At 35.6% G+C, this 16,196-nt stretch overlaps 1 long non-coding RNA gene across 1 annotated transcript; it reads right to left on the bottom strand.

Moving 5' to 3' along the window:
• Positions 1 to 5,766: 5,766 nt before the first annotated feature.
• Positions 5,767 to 14,818, bottom strand: LOC135324151 (uncharacterized). The gene is made up of 3 exons (XR_010385495.1): positions 14,665 to 14,818; positions 6,383 to 6,537; positions 5,767 to 5,827 (listed from the first exon to the last, which is right to left on the bottom strand). It is a non-coding gene; the product is annotated as an uncharacterized LOC135324151 (long non-coding RNA).
• Positions 14,819 to 16,196: the final 1,378 nt, after the last annotated feature.

Here is a 16,196-nt window from a genome sequence, read left to right as displayed (position 1 = left end):
GAGCTACTGCTGAGCAACAACAGGTACCAAAAAAAAGACCTCACTTGCAGCTGTACTTGCAACTCAAGCCTCATATGGCTTAAACTGCCTTGAAAATATGGAGCATAGTTAGTGACTAACTGGAAGTATTCACTAGACACCTTCTGTATTCTGCAACAAATAAGACAGATTGCATCTTGAAACTGTTCTTCACTGATCCCAAAGGAGTCTCTCAGGACAAGGTGGTAGGTTTTACAGCCCTTTTCACATGGCAAATATACACTCAGACAAGAAAGTCCCTGTTCTAAATTCTCATCATAAGTCTGCAACTGGAGACTTTATGATGTGCTCATTTCCTGAAGCTAGGCTACTAAATTGAGAATTGCTGAGAATTTCACCTGAACAGGGCTTTATCTTACTTTCACTTCCTGCAGTACTTTATTATTCGTTATTAACATTTTCCTTTGACATCTTTCTTTCCCTCTCATACTTTAAAGATATTTTTAGAAATCCATTTGTTCCACATGATACCTGATCCCCATTACTCTTTTTTCTCTCTCCCAAAACATGTTATCCCCTTTTAGGAAGAACAAGGACAAAATCAGTTATTTTGTATTCTTTGCCTCTAATCCCAATTCTACTATTTATAAAGTTCTACTAGTTCTAAACATGAGAGGATTTCCCCTCTCTGTATACTGCATAACCTGTTCCATCAGTTTTGACATTTTGCAGAACATTAGGGTCACTCTCATCTTAAAAAACATAAGATTGAGTGATTTAGGTTAGAGTTATGCATAATATTTAATGCAAGCCCTACGTGTAAGCACAGAAACAGATGTTCCTTTGAAAGTGATAAAAGGGAAGTCAGAGAGTAACCATCAGGAATTGCAGTGAAAATCTAATTACAGGATATGGATCCTGGCTGGCTTGTTTATAACTAAATATTTTGTTGCACGTGGCAACCACCTGTTTTCACTCTGTGATGCAACAGTACTTAGACATATAGGAAATGGAACCAGAACTCAATAGTTAAGTACTAAGAATACGTCTACACTACAGTCATTACTCTGATCAAAGCTTGTGAGCCATGCCTGAACTTGCATTCATCTTGTTCTAGCTGCACTGCTGCAGCACGATGGAGCCCAGCTCAGGTCACCATAAACAGCCCCAGCAGTTAAGTATGTCCTTGTGCAGTTAGTCTGCACTGCATTTCTGTCTACTGTGATTCCAGCACTTAGCCAAGATAGTTTAAAGCTAGCTTAAACCTAGCAGATAATCTACAACATGTCTATACTACAAACTGTGGTGAAGAAAATCTCAGGATAACTGCAACTGAGCTATCCAGAATACCACAATTACAGCAGCACAGAACTTACCATGTGCTGAATTGCCCACCAGGAACAGAGCTGTGTTCTGCAAAGCTGGTCCCAGGACCCATCCTGTCACATTTCAAATTACCCGTACGACTTCTACACTTACCTGCCGAATTCAGCCCAGACATGTCCCTAATCAATTAATGCTTCCTTAGACTGTGAAATCCAGTTTGTCCTGTGAAGCGTATGGCAGCTATACAGACTGTCTTCACTAGCTATGAAAGTCAGGCCACTTACTGAAGTGGTTCTTTAAATAAGTAAATTTAGATGTCTAACCATGAAAATGAAAACATTGACTAAAGATTATGTCAAAATTACTACAGAAGAGACTGTTGTTATTATGTGAGTTAGAAAGATCTTATTACTGAAATGGCATATTCCACCAATAACGCTGTTGCATACTTTGGAGACTACTAAAGAGTTTCTATTCACATCTAGATGCATTTCTCTCTGCTTTTTGAAACAAAAATGTCCTTCCTTCCCACCTGCCACCAAAGAAACATAAAACCATATACACAAACAAATCAGCCTGAACCCTGAGAGAGGATTTGGAGACTTAGATACTCCTGTAACATCGATTAGTATTCTACTGAGTTCCCTTTACACCAGCCAGGGTTCTAGCCCATCATATTCAATTCCTATTGATTCAAGAGGAAATAACTCCACAGTGTGGAGCAAAAATGTGACCTGAGTCTTGATATATAGTAATTTATGCTAGTTCATGGTATTGCATAATAGCAAATAAGAATGATAGATGCAGGGTCAGCGGTTTGTCATACAAAGACATTTTTATGCCATTCTAAATAAAAGTTCAGACAGATGCTAAACTAACAGAAAGCATTTAAGCATCCTCAGAGCTTTGAAACCTACATGACTTATTTGCTGAAAAAAATCAGATAGATGGGCAAGGTTCTTTGGGTTCCCATCATCCTAATTCATAACACACATTTTTTTCCACAGAATGTTGAAGATCTGCTTTGACAACAGTACAGATGACTACTATTATTTTCCTTTCTGCTTAGTTTTTAATCTAATTTATCTGAAAGAATGCACCATACAGCAAAATTCTCGAATTCTGAGAAAAGTAGTCTTCTCTGGAAAAAGCAGAAGTGGTATTAATTTTCATCAAATGATATTACTAAAATACATGAATTATGTCATCCTTATCATTAAATAAGCCATCAGTTTAATTCACAAGTAATCAATCAACACTGCTTCAAATTGATGAAAATTGTTTCAGCATGCTCAGCTTCCGGCAATTTGTTAAACTGGAGAAGACTGACATTATCATGAAAATTTCCATAAATTTTTGGAAAAGGCAACTTTCAGGACCTAAGGATTTCCTCTAGAAAATATCAGAGCCTTTCCTCTCTATATGTTGGTGATTGCTTTAGATTTAACCAAATTTATAAAACACACACAACACCACCAAAAGTCTTTCAAAGCATCAGATCTTATAATGAAGGACATGATGCACTTGCATGTTAGTGGACTACCACGTACAATCCATGTGTACCACCTTCCCCCAGTAGATCTTTCTCAGAAATTTCAGACAAATTGAAAAGAAAAAGAATTTGGCCATTTATCCAGATTTCTACATCTCTGGCAGCCTGATCAGAACTACAGCTCTGTCCAGCTGCCAGACATCTAGGAATCTCAGCCTTTTGCAAATACAGAGATAGAACATGCAGTGAGTTAGCACATCTTGGACACAGTGGACTTTTTGCACACATTAGTACTCAATCTGTACAGCTAACACAGGAGGTCCAAAACTTGTTGGACTTGCTGCCCATGTGCTGACCATTATGGAGTATATGCACACACATTTAGGATTTCTCAATTGAAATAGGGGAAACTTACAATCTCACCCTATTAATTAACATACCTGAGGGTGTAAAATGTACTAGTTAGTGGCCATAAGCTTAAAATAGTAATTTTTTCATGTGCTGTGTTTTGCACTTAGAGTAACGCAGTTCTTATTAGCTTCACTCCGTACAAACAATATAGTAATTTTACAGCTACATTTGACAGAAGTGGAACTATTCACATGCTTAAAAAAAACCAACACAATTTCCTTACAGGGCTTTACTTAAAGAATATGTATACTAACAGGATCATTTGAGTGCCACTCATCTTTTGAGTAGTTAGCAAGCATAGGACAACCCCACATTTGCTGTTCCTCAAAAAGTAAAACAAAGCATTCTCCACAATCCTGGAAGACATGCAAAATGAAAGAATACCTGCCATGAAGAATTAATAATTTAAAAGATTAACACCAAGAAGACATACATAAATAAAACGTTCATACAGAGCAGAACATGAATCCAGAGCAAACAGCTGTTTCGTTCATCTCAGAGAGTTTTAAAATGAACAGCTGTTGTCAGTTTGAACAGAAATAGACTGTGTTTTCCCTTCAGCAGAAAGAATCAGTCTAAAGGAGGAGCATCATTATACTCCATGCTCCTGTATGGATCCCAAGTATGAGAAAGAAGCACAAATGACTGATTTAGACAGTGCTTAGCTCAAAGGCTGTATTCGGCTGGCTCACAAAACTGACTCTTACCAGTGTTTTCACCTTTTGCTCAAACAGTAGCAAGGAACTTTTCTTTCTCCTAACATTAGGTGGGTGCTGGGTCAAGACTGGATTTTGTGGCACTTTGGTGTACACTGAAGATGTTCTAAGGTAGTCTAAAACGCTCAGCATTAGGAAGAAGGATAACGAACAGCATTTTCAATATTCTCCCCGACAAACCACAGGAAGAATTTTGTTCCTAGACAAAAACGATCGAGAGATTGAGTTATTAGATTGTCTGCCTCCTCATCAGCCAAACAAGCTTTCTGCCTAAAACTTAGCTCCAGTACATTTCAGCATAAACCTACATAAACATCTACTTAACCCCTGACTTCATTCACAATGATGTTTTTATATTTTCCTCCCAAGCAAAACATCTGAGGAAAATAATTGTCCACAGATTGTAAACAAACAAACAAACAAAAAAGGTCTCATCTGACTGAGCTTATCCATCCTCTGCATCGTGCTTGTTAGCAATAACAAACAGAATGTCAGAAACAGTAAAACCAGATTTACATGTTTTCCCATTCCATATATTAGAAGGAAATTCAATGACAAGCAAGCAAGACTGCTTCAAAGTAACTCTGTCCAGGTAGGCAAAAAATGTCACAATTCATGCACTTGATTTTTCTGTTTATTGTTTAGCAGCTAAATAGCCATGATTTCGTTTTATCACATGGTGACAACATGGCTTCTTATACCTTATTGCCAAAATACCTTAAGTAAAAAAAATTTTTTTAATTAGCAATACACAGGTACCAAACAGATTCACAGTATATTCCTTGCTCTTCCTAGATGTGGGCATTAAAAAAAAAAAAAATCTACACACAAGATTTTTGCAAAAATTAGCTCATTTTCTCTCATTCTTACATATCTTGTTGCTTTATTTCCCCAAATTTCATGTTATCCTAGCTCTTATGTTAACAACCTCTTTCTGTTCCACGGCATTTGATTTTTTGCTAGCTAATCATTCAAATCTAACGCCTGTTATATATTCCCGAACAGAAAATGTAGTTAGGTTCATATTAAGGTTGCTATACAGCATATCAACCATTCAAATTGTATAAAGCTAGGAAATAAGCCATTCATACATTCAGTTCTACTCTTCCAATTTTTATTAGCTCAGTTACAGCACAGAATTCTTTTAGAGAAAAATACATGCAGTCTTAAATCTGAACAACTCACTAGTTGCATATTCAAGCAAAATTGATAGATGTTATGACTATGTTCATATAGCTTGAATATCTAACTTGTAAACATGGCTCAAATGCAAGCTACATCAGAAGTGGACACAATGACAGTAAAAGGGAAATAAATGGGCTACCAGAAACAGCGGATGATAGTATGGTAATTAAACTTTTGTAGCCTAATCACTTGACTTATCTCAAACCTTAGGGCTAGTCACTTACTAGTAATCTCACGGCTTGATCTGCACTTAAAAGTTCTTCTGGTTTAGCTATGCTTCCCTGGAGTGTGAAAAAAGTAAAAAAAACACATCTCTAACCAGCTGTGACAATTAATGCCCTAATTCTACTTGTCAAAAAACACTGTATTGGTAGATCTCATTCTGCACAGGGTACTGCTTTAAAGCTCTACTAAGCAAATGTACTCTTGCAGCAGCTACATGTCCATTACAGGAATTGTTAGAATAAGTTTTCCTTCAAAGTTATATTAATAATCCCTTTCCAGTGTAAACACAAGTCTCAATGCAAGTCTGTAAGTAGGTCATCAGAGATAATAAAACTGTTAGCTAGCTTTAAGACGAAAGAACTGTGGTGTCACCATAAACTCACAATATCACTGCATAAGATCATTTATTGAATGGCAGTTACCTTTTTCCATGCTTTTCAACCAAGACATTTATAGCAGCATCTGTAATCTGGCATCCATTAGCAGAAAGGCCCTGAAGATTGAAATATAAAAAGCAATGGTTACTTCTCCAATATTGGGGGGAAAAAAACCCAAAGATGACATCACTGGCTTCAGGGGACAGGATTAATTTATTCTACCTCATTCCCACTACTTAGAAGACATACAGGGCCTGGATACAACTAAACAGAAAATACAGTTGAAGAACTTTCAAGTGGAGTAAATGTTTGTGCCTGTTGCTTCTACTCCTCTAAACAGGAAGCATATTGTGGCACTATAAAAAGGGAGTATAGAAGGGAGCTACACCCCTGAAGTGTGAGCTACTCACAGGAAGCTTCTATTCACAAGGATGTACATGGACTTAAGAGCTGGAAAATGAAGAGTGAAGATTTGCTCTCTGCCACCCTACTCTGCCACCTTCCACTCACAATGAGCTTCAGCTCAGCTACAGCTGAAAATCAAGCCCAGTGAATACAATAGACTCTTAGAGACTTGTTTGTGTCAATGAATGAATCAGATAAGATTTATACATGTACTGCAATATTGCATGTTAGTATGACTTGATTTTCACTTTTTTCGAAAACTTTACCTTAAGGAAGCTTCTGACAGGGAAATGATTCCTAAACCAGTAGCTCCCGTCCAGCTTATATCCACAGAGTCAAGCCGTTTACAAAAAATGCTTGCTTGCAGCAAGATTGTGTCTCCTCTCAGCACAGGACCACTACAGCTTGTTACGTTCAATATCTAGATATAAAAAGAACAAGTATCATTGTTACTGAGCAGTGCTGAATGATTTTAAAGGATGACCACAGCTTGTGGAAGTTTACTTTGCTAATCACAGATGTGGAAGAGTTCTCAAATTACCATTTTTATCCTGCTTTTATTCTTTATATATAATTCTTCATCCTCATTTTTATATACACACAACTCGAAGATGTTTTTATGATACTGAGAATTGTTCTAATTGGATTCTAGCAGCACATCCACAAAATATATAGATATTTACATATATGCCTATATACTTAGTACATATTGTATAAAGTATACATTTAGCTGTGCACAAATACATGAATTTGCATTACATATGCATGTGTAGAGGTTTTTATACAGTACAAACGTAAATAAATACTTTTCCAGGTGTGATTAAGGGCTACCTTAACAAAACTTTAACTCTTCAAAGATGTTAACCACAGCTGAGTTTCATTTTACTTATTTAAGTTGAAGTTGTTATATCTCAGTATAATATTATAGCAGATTGTTTGCTCTTTATAGTCAAGGGCAGAATAACTTGTTCGTTAATTAAAGTCTTTGTTGTTGGCAAGAAAATAACAGACAGTAAAGATCATATTTGTTTTCTTAGTCCACTGTTACAAATACACTGTTACATAATCTATCTGGAAAAAGCTTGTCGATTCCTATTTGGTACTGTCAATTTTGAGAGTTCCAAAATCCTGAGATAAGTTTAAAGCCCAGTTTTATTTGAACTTTAATTAAACTAATTTTAATTAATTCTATATTCTATTTGCCTTTCTTGAGCCTTCAGAATTCCCATTTTCAAGGTGGGTTTTTTTTGTTTGTTTGTTTGTTTTTTTAAGGTATTAGGCATTTTTAGGTAAACCAGACATTCCCATATGATCACGATTCCAAGAGCTACAGTTTTAGAAGGAATACTAAACATATCGAGACTTAAGATCACAAAATAATTGCTTACTCCAATGGACTCCTCTGCCTATGTGTGCCTACCTATCAGTCTGCAATGTCACTTCCTCCTATGAATATGGTGGTGATTGTAGATTGAACCGGGTAACTTCCACACTGATATCTTCTAATACCCAGGAGTTACCAGAAACTATCAGTGAACTAACAATGCTGAGCAATTACTCTGTTAGTCCACTGCTAGTTTATCTTTTGGTTAGTTATCATTGTGACAAGCATCAAACTCACTTTTATGGACAACCAGTGTATATTTACAGTGTTTGCTAAGCCTATGCAGAGCCTGGGTTTGAGCCCTAATTTACCTCCTATCCAAACTGTTAAACCCCTCATCCAAGCTCCTGCACAGTCTAGCATATGGGACCTGAGCACTGCTGTACTCTCTGAGCAGACAGTACATTGCAGCTGATACTCATATTAGGAGGCTGCCCCAAAAGCTCCTCACAAAGCAATCTGAAGTCCTTTGTAACTTTGTTTTTTGTTGTTTGGTTACAGCCTACTGAATGCAGAAAACTGCAGCCAGGTATTATGTGGCTACCCCCACTTCAATATCCCCTGTGGTTTTTCTCTACTGTCCCCTTAGCAACTAATTTATCTCTACCCAGCTCTGAAGCCTATTCACTCCTGTAGCACAAAAATAATTGTAAATGCCAAGAACTTTACCATGGTGCCACAAATCATTTCTTTGTAAGACAGGATACGAACATGAATAACCAAAGAGAAGAAAACCTTTATTTTGGCAGGAAACTCTCACTATCCTAATCGATAAAAGATTTATTACTATTCTCCTACAAAAGAAAGTACTGAAACAGATTTCTATTACATTTTATATAATTCTAAAATCAATTACCAATTAATGGTTCACCTACGCAATCTTCAAATCATTAGGTATTACAATTGAAATGTTTCTATGGAATTGGTTCACTGGACTCCAGTGAAGTATTTTAGGCATCTTTCTTTCTCTCTCTTACTTTCACATTTCACATGATAGATATATTAATAACATAAAATGATACTTAATTTTTAGACAACATTCTTCCCCTATCCATCTAACAAGATTATATTTTCTATCATCATGTCATAACACTTCAATGCATCTTCCTAGTGACCTCTGAAAACAGAAGTGTCATTATCAGCCTCAGTTAATAAATGAAATCTGAACCAAAGAGAGTAATATGGGAATGCTTGAGTCTTCACTTCTCTTTGAAAAGTTTCTTCAAGATAATGCAAGCAGTCTGTGGTAGACTCAGGAACTGCCTTAACAAAGCATCGGCCCATAGCACTACTTCTGTCCTTCTCCAGTTTTTGGATACCTCTTCCACCACAATGCTAAGCCTGAGCAGTGCTGAGATTTCAAGAGCCAAGATGTCAAAAGCCACCTGGTTTCTTCATTCATTACTCTCCTTGTGGACTCTTCAATCATTCTACATCACCCCAAGTGTGATGTCTAAAACTAGACACGGTATTCCAAAGGAAGCCTTACTACTGCTGGGTTGCGTGGAAGATTCATTCATATGTGTTACAAGACAACCCTGGGAAGCTCAGAAAGAATGTTTGAACTAGGTAGATTAGGATAACTTCTATCTCTATTTTCTAAAAAGAAGCATTCTTTAATCAAGGGCATCCTAGAACTGCTAAAGCCCTAAAAGAAACATTAAATCAAAATGTTTTATTTCTAAGTATGTAATGCCAATCTGGCAAAAGAATTGCAGGTCCATGTATCCTTAACTGAAGACCTTGGGACTTGAACTGTAAATTATTGAACTGAAGCTGTCTAGAGGTAGTCACTTAGATAAAACTTGCTTAGCATGAGTAGCTAAATTTGCTGTAATTATCTTGTAAATACAGAAAAATATACACAGATTGCATAAAACAGTTCCTAATAATATGCATTTCAAAATACTCTATTCTATATCATCTTCCAGTTTTAAGATATTTCTCTGAGAAGCCCTGATAGATGTAAGCCCCCCAATTTTACATTATACACATTTAGTTAATTCAAGCATGTAATTAACTGACTTCAATAGAGCAGCAAAGACAATGAGCCACTGACCATTTATTTTCTTAGTAATATGAAGCCATGGCATTGGAATTTTTAATTTTTCTTTTCTATCTTCTTCTGTTGAAAAATTACAACCTTCAGATGTAGAGATGAGCATTATATCAATTTCATCACTGTACAATGGCTTTCAAGGAGTTTTTGTAATCTATGGGTGATCAAAGCTACATAGGGTAGTGATGACAATCATATGAGATGATGGGTTGTAAGAGTATCAGATTCATGACTTTTCACAGTTGAGATTTCTAGGGGCTAGATGGCTGTCACTGCTCTGAATGGAAGCCTGAAGGAGAGCAAGAGCTTAGTAATATTTTCAAAAAAAAAAAAAAAAAAAAAAGCAAAGCTCTAGTTCATTTAATACCTTCAGTTAGTTATATCCTCTAGTGAGGAAGAACTTTCTCCTTCACGTAAAAAAAAGGACAGGAATAAATACATAACAGTCTACAGAGCTAAACACGCACATACATTTCATTCATGGTACCTATTATATTCAAACTACTTGCCTACCTGTAAACATACATGCAAAATTTTGACTTGGTAACACAAAAGCAAATCCATGATAGTTGGAACCTGGGAATGTTTTCATTTTTAATTAGGCTCTTTTAGACTGCACAGCACAGAATTTAAACCAAGCCAATACTGTGAAGGAAAAGCCCATATTTTCTAGTCTGCATTTTCATGTTGTTTCCTCTCTTTACCATGACAACTCAGGCACTTCCTAAAAACTGCCATGACGTAAAAGTGTAAGGTTTATGGCCCTTCTTAGCAATAGCTCAGGTGCCCACTAGACAACACTATCTGCCTGTTACTTACACTCATACACATTAAATGTGAGATAAATACAACTAGACATTCTTTTTTTTTTCAATCTTGGAAGGAACTTCTTACTACTCAGCCAGATAAATTACTGTTTGGATTTCAAATACATTTTTTTTTTGTCTTCAATTTATTTACCTGTTTGTATCCACATGATCATCAAGCAGATCGATCTGTTTCTAAGAATCCCCTAGGAGAAACAGATTGCTTTCATCATTAATCTGTGCCTTTCCTTCTGCGGATACTAGGTATCACACTTATTCTTTGAAGTACTACGTAGGTTCCAGAAACTCATGAATCCATTATTAATATTTGAAAACCAAAGAAAAGTGACACCATACTCTATGTTAATCCTTGAAAATTCTTAAATGAATAAAAAAATCCACAAAAGCTAAGGACTGTGTAGGTTCATGTATGTTGTCTTTAAGAAGCTGAGGATGAAATCTTGATCTCATTAAAGTTGACAGGAAAACTCCTGCGTTTAGCAGAGACCAACTGAGTAAACTTCAGTTTCAGTACCTTCTCTGGTGGGAGTTTTATTCAAAAATAAAAATCTTTTCTGTTTAATCCTTCCCAATTTAAAGGTACGATCGAGAAATATACTGCATCAGATAACAACTTTTTACTATGTCCCGTTGAAGAGAAATAAGAACACCTCTAACTACTAAAGAGAAATGTACGTTTAACTCTTTAAAGAAAGAGAGTCTTCTACAGAGTATATATAAAAATATGTGGTGGCATGGGCTCCCCTGGTGGTTATTTGTTATGAACTATTTTATTTTTCCACAAAAAGCACTGAAAATACTTACATCATTAGCGGCTTAAATTTGCTAGGACTAATAATAGAACAAATCCAGGCAAGGGAATGTTTTTGTAATAACATGAGTTTTGTGTAGAAATATTTAACTGATCTGTAAAAGATCAAAACCAAAAATCAACAAGTTCTTAAATCATCAACTGGTACTGATCAAAAGCAACCCAGAATCAAGTAATTCTATCTCAAGTAAGAATTTTATACCAATATAATTTGTTCATACTAAATACAAATTTAAGGTCTGAAAAGGAGTTAATATAGCTGTATGGAGCTTCTAATAACATCAGGAAAGTGTATTTGTGGAAATCTAATTCAAGTGCTTTAACTTATAATTACATTACCACACACTATCTTTTTCAATAGAAATTGCTTTGCTCAGTATCATAGTGTTTACTTCACGGGCAGCTGCAGAATAGATTGTTTTGTCCTAACTGTTTAACATGTGGTTCCACATACTACTCACTATTCAAAGCCAGGTCTATGTGCAGACTTGCATATGATGTCCTTTACCACAGCAACAAAACATTTCACAAACTGAAACTGTCTTCAACATGTAAGACAGGTAATAGTTGGTATGATTCTCACTTTACAGATGAGAAATTGAGGTAGAGAAAGGGTAAGAATTTAGAGTTTACAATTACGGCATCACACTACTGAATGGTTCCTTTGAGTATGTGTACTTTAGCAATCTAGTGAAGTGGAAGGGTCTGCATCGCAAGTGTAAGTTTGCCTTGCATCTACACTTGGATCCATGCAGTATGCAATCAAGTACACCACTGGCGTGTTTGAAGTGGTGGAACCAAGGTCAAAATCATGAACCAGGTGCCCAGTTAAGACATTTAGCAGGCAATGTGGATGCAGGGCCTCCTGCAGTCCACTTTCTACATATCTCCAGTGTTCTGTTAATAACAGCAACACCCTCCATATGGTAATGATGTCTTGCATTGTCTATTAGGTACAGACATATAGTGCTTGCCTAGGACTGTCAAGTAACATCAACTTTACTGCTGGTAAATGTGTAGTGTAGACATATGGTCCTAGAGGCCTAACAGATCGCGCTGAATAACCCCCAGTCCTTCTGCCTTTGTACTGCACAGGTTGGAAATGTAAATACACCCATTCAGTACCCAGTTTGAACTTTCTCTGGGGATAAAATGGGCTGACGAAGGATGTTGTCTGTAGCTTCCTGCCTGTAAGAGCATGCATTCGTCATTCAAGATACCACTGCCTTGTCCAGACCTAAGTCTTTTTTCCTACAGTGCAATGTCACATACAGATGCACTTCTGAACAGCTTTCATGACAAATCTAGGCTGCCTTAATCCTGACTATCCATAAAAGAAAAGCAAGGAGAAAACCATCAGAATTATCCCAATGTACTTAGAAAGTGAATAGGAATGAAATATAAATTACTGAAATCTATTTTTTCACAATAAAGAAATTCTACTATAAATAACCAGTGATCAATAAAAGCAAATGGAAACTTTCTAAGCTCTATCTCACCGTGGAATGTAATCTTTTGCTGTGTAAAAATAGTATAAAGTAGGACTTTGCTCACTATTTATCTTACCAACTTCAGCTCCAGGATGTGGGGATTTTTTTTTTTAATTGCACTGCAAACTTTTCATAGCAGTGGAACTTGAATAGAGATGTGTATTCTTTGATATAAGGCCAAGCAGACAGGTGCAAAGCAGCATAAGCAATATTTCTTAACCAAATTTGTAAAATGAAAAGTTTAAAAGAATCATTAGTCTTGTCTCTCACTTTCTAAGTGTAATCAATTGCAAATACAAGTTATACACTGAAACCACAGCATTATAATATGCAAATACCCACGCTATTTAAAGTAGCTCACAGAGAGATGAATATAGAACTGTGGCAAAACAGAGTTTGGAGAAGTGCATTTTACTGCAATGACATAGACTTATGCAGACTTATCTTTAGGATGTACAGCTAATCGAGCATAGTAGTAGATCATGCCGCTAGACATCTGAACCCTGTTAGATGCAGCCTAAGTTAACTGCACTTACACTGGTTGCATTTACCAGAGGGGTAATGGGTTTTTACAAACCTCAGCTCAGAGATTTATTACAGCTTCTTCAGTGCACTTTCACTTGTGTTAGTGAGAAAGATTTATTAGTTCAACTCTGGGGAATTTGAATGTTCTTCAAATGAGGAGATAGATAGGTTTTTATTAGCATTAAAATCCTTGTGTTGTCATTAATTATTTGGAACTGGATCTCCTCACATTTATAATGGTGTGAATCAGGAACACTCAATTTCACTGCTATATAAAAAGTGCAAGTAAGAGAAAAAAGCTGTCCCAGTGGTTAGCCTCATGCATCCAGTTAATTATTCTTTGCCTCTTCTTTGCCAGCTATAAAACCAAGATAAGAATTATGCATCTTAACAGGAGTGGTGCAAAGTTAGTTAATTAATGTCTGCAATCTTCTTTTAAAGCTTAACATATGATACAAAGAATTGACATTATTTCAGTTCAGTAGAAACAGAGCTTCCCTAAACCAACAGATCAGAAATCTAGCCATCTTTCTATTGCTAAGAAAGGTTGATTTGAGATGCTTGTCTAATAAAATCTTATCTTGCCATAGAGTCCCAATGCTTTAAAAACATTATTTATTTTATAATGCATGTGGATCTTTATATATTCATATGAAGTCCTATATTAAATTCACTTTCTAGGACTTCATAATTTAGGAAATAGTATTTAGTGATAAAATTAAAATACAATTAGAAAGTATGCTTACATTAATATGTCATTTTTGACAACGTAAGTTAAAATCCATTATATTGGCAAGATATTTGCATGTTAAGAACTATACATTTATATAATGTGTGATATACGTGCTTAATTTCATTCATATATGCCTGACAGAGCTAGAGGTTCTTTATGTGAGTTTTCTCAGTTTCTGTAAGATAGAGGTAACAGTAATTGATTGACTAGGACACTACTTCGAAAAGGTAAACCTCTGTACAATTATTCATTATCGTTATATAGTGCACTAAGAATAGTAGTATATCTTTCTTATATCTGACTAGTATTTACAACTACTATCAAGTATTTTATTGCACTGTAACATCTATCAGTAATTCCTAGGATCTAGGCAAAACTCTGTCAGATACTGTACAAAATACAAAAGACAAAAGAATATGCCTATCAAACAAAGCTTAAATTAAAGTATTGAGATGTGAGGCAACAGGTAAATACAACAAATAGAGGAGCACAAGGAAACAAAGATACAATTCTCACCACAATATGCATAATATTTTTAACCATGTTAAAAATCTGGTTAAAAAAACTGGCAGACCTTTAAATGGAATATATCCTCCCTGGAATGTACTTGTAGCAGAGTAAAAATTGACACATTTTAAAAAACCTGAAATATATTGGCACAGAAGCCATATCACATTTCTGAAAAAGGATGACATTTGTCCCCCCAAAACTTGCATTACCTTGAGAGATTCTTTGCAGTGATGAAAGAATTGCTTTAATCCCGTATCAGTAAGCTGCTGTGTTTCATCATGGCAATGGTAAAGAGTGAACCATTGAGGATGACAGAGCCCTAAACTGATCAGCCACTCATCATTCAAGTAATGGCAATCTGCAATCTGAATCTGACTCCCTGCAAAAAAAAAAAAAAAAAAAAAAAAAAAAAAAAAAAGTTAGGTTACCATGATACACACAGAGAAGTAAAAACACATATTTCTATTCCACTGTTTAGATGATGTAATAGGATGAAAATAATTTATTTAAAAGACTTCATTTAAAGAATTAGATTCCAGAATATATAATCACAGTGTGTTCTTTCTACTAATAAATACACCATTAAAATACAACATGAACTAAAGATGAACTTTGATTACTTCATAAGCAAAGGCCAGGGCTGCTCCAGCAAACAAAAAAATTCAATCAATCACGTACATTTCCTGTATGTCTCCTATTAATTAAAAATTCTTTAAAAGTTTCATTGCCATTTGTTGTAGTGTTATCACTTGACAAAAACATTACTCCATAGTTACACAGTGCCATTTGGAAAGAAATTTTAACACCACTATTACTGATGAAACAACATTTTTTCCTCTGCATATTTATTACATTCTGATGTTCACTACTTGCTATAACAGGTCAAATAATTTATTTATATTAGACATAATACTGCTATTGACATACCCAAAAGCTTCAGACACTCATAAAGCCAAATTATAAACATCAGTACAATGAGTACATTGCTTTAGCCTTATAAGTGTTATAACTGGTTTTCTGTGAACAGAAAGATCAATTTCATAAGACACCAATAGCTCTTCCCTGATGCTGGGAGTGAAAATCAGGCAAGGCAAATTCTGTTTTGCAAGCCAAAACAGAAATTACAAACTCAAGTCTGCTGTGTTTGGCATTTAACAGTTCATCTAGCAAAGTAAAGGAATTGTGATGATTTAGGTCAACAAATACCCAGCCATTAGTGCAGATCAGTAGTTCTGATCTAATTATTGGCCTATAATTCTACTTAAGATCAAAGAATTTCTGACTTGCCAAAACTAGTAACACAGGGTACTGATACCAGCAAGCAGTGCAATCCCTCTTCAAATTCATTATTATGTGTGAGGAATTCTCCACATTCTCTCTTACAGAATCAAAAAATATGCATTAAGTGGATAACTATCATGTTAGCTCCAGATTAAACTAGACAAGAAAATAACTCATTCTTTAACACCTTCTGTGTAATGGGTGAAAATTAAATTGTGGGATTTTGGGGAGACTTCAGCTTAGCTGAATTTAGCTGCAACTCATGCAGTAAGTACTAAGTCATCACATTTATTAATGTTGCGGATGATAATTTACTAAGGCAAAGGCGTTGCACAACACAGTAAATACTTCTATTTTGTATCTCATTACAATGAATAAAGATGAATTAATTAACTACTAATCTGGAAGTTAGTGGTTGCTTAAGGATGAGTTATTGTGACACCCTTATATTCAATTTAGG

Source organism: Dromaius novaehollandiae, chromosome W (assembly GCF_036370855.1).
Source record: "Dromaius novaehollandiae isolate bDroNov1 chromosome W, bDroNov1.hap1, whole genome shotgun sequence".
In the NCBI taxonomy this organism is placed as follows: Eukaryota; Metazoa; Chordata; class Aves; order Casuariiformes; family Dromaiidae; genus Dromaius; species Dromaius novaehollandiae.
Note: the sequence above shows the minus strand (reverse complement) of the source record. Positions and strands in the feature narration are given on the sequence as shown.